Source organism: Choloepus didactylus, chromosome 3 (genome assembly GCF_015220235.1).
Source record: "Choloepus didactylus isolate mChoDid1 chromosome 3, mChoDid1.pri, whole genome shotgun sequence".
Classification (NCBI taxonomy): Eukaryota; Metazoa; Chordata; class Mammalia; order Pilosa; family Megalonychidae; genus Choloepus; species Choloepus didactylus.
The window spans coordinates 128,554,149-128,555,673 of record NC_051309.1 but is presented as its reverse complement, the minus strand read 5'-3'; the positions used below and the strand labels follow the sequence as shown (position 1 = coordinate 128,555,673).

The following is a 1,525-nucleotide window of genomic DNA, read 5'->3' as shown; positions in this document are numbered from 1 at the left end:
ATGAGAAAAGAAATGTTCTTACAAAGAATTTTTAAAGGGAAGAGGAATAAATCACTGCTCAGGTCAGGAATTCTTCCAAGAAGAAGTTATAAGACAGTGAACTCTACATCTTGGGGACAGACAAACACAAGAAGAAGAGGAAGCACTCTTCTGATGATTACCATTATGGAGGACAGTGCTGCTTGTTCTCAGTGCGATAAACCAGTGTGAAGGAAAGAGAGAGGAGGGCTGGATTTTGGAGGATTCAGCATAGAACAGTCTTCATCGGTGATGCACAAGACATTACATCTTTGGAACTGTCACAGAAGAAAAAGAAAAAGTGCTACCTGCAGTCTGCTGATATAGCTATGGACCTATTGAAGGGTATCACTTCCCCACTGGCAACAGGCTCCAAACCCTCCAAAAAGACAGAGAGAAATCCTCTAGTTCTTCAAGCCACTCAGAGAGTAAAAAGGAACACCACAGGAAGAAAGTAAGTAGAACCAATGGGGGACTATCCCTGGAGGACGGTGGCTCCCACAAATCCAAAAAATGAAACCACTGCTTGTGGACACAGAGACACTGACCTTTCATGAGCCCAATGGTTGGAAGATGAAACTTATTCTCTCATCAAAGGAGAAGGGAAACGGCTCAGTTGATGAGGAGTCTTTTCAGTACCCCTCTCGACAAGTGACTGGGGAAAAGTCCACTAAGAAATCAGATCATGATGAATAAGGTGATTTACTCTAAGACATGAGTTACAGGGCTTTCGGAAAATGGCCCGGAAGAAGGACAAAGCCTCCTCAGACCCACATTCATCTCTTGGCCCTGAAGGCTGTGGGTCTGTTGCCTCCCAGTTCCCAGAATCTCACAGTGCTAACCTTTCAGGGCTTGAACCTATTCTGGTAGAGTCAGGCTTGTCCTCTGGTGGGGAGCAGGAGGCTGGGGAGTTAGTGATAGATGATTCTTACTGGAAAATCAAGAAAAAAGAAGTCGAAGAAGAACAAAAGGAAAAAGGACAGGAGACATAAAGAGAAGTGATACTCTTGAGTCCAAGAGAAGTACAGGACTTCCTGCTGCAGCAGTGGGAGAGCTCACCATGACTCCTGGCCCTCCTTCCAGCACCCGATACACTGGAGCAGCACTCCCCCTCCCCTTCCAGGTGTCCTCATAGATGGGCATAGTGAGAAAAAAAATAAAAAGAGGACAGAGAGAGATGATTAAAGGTATAAACAACAACAAAAATAGGTGTGATGGGGGTTAACACATACATAAAGGACAGTCTTCCTTGATCATAAGTAAACTTGGCATTAAGCAGCTAAGGTGAACCACTGGGAATTTTGTAGGGTAGAGGGATCTGCCGGAATGGTATAAAGGATAACATACTACCAATGACCAAGTCTGTGTGGGACAAAATAGGAGCAATCTTAGTCATGGGTTTTCTTAATAGAGTTATTTTCTCACTGCCGGGCAAAGGTTTAAGAATACCTTGGCTAAATCTGACTGGGACTTAACATTCATAGAAGGGGAAAAACCCACTTTTTTT

At 44.1% G+C, this 1,525-nt stretch overlaps 1 pseudogene; it reads left to right on the top strand.

Moving 5' to 3' along the window:
* The first annotated feature begins 347 nt into the window (after positions 1-347).
* Positions 348-1,203, top strand: LOC119530421 (annotated as a pseudogene).
* The last annotated feature ends 322 nt before the right edge of the window (positions 1,204-1,525 follow it).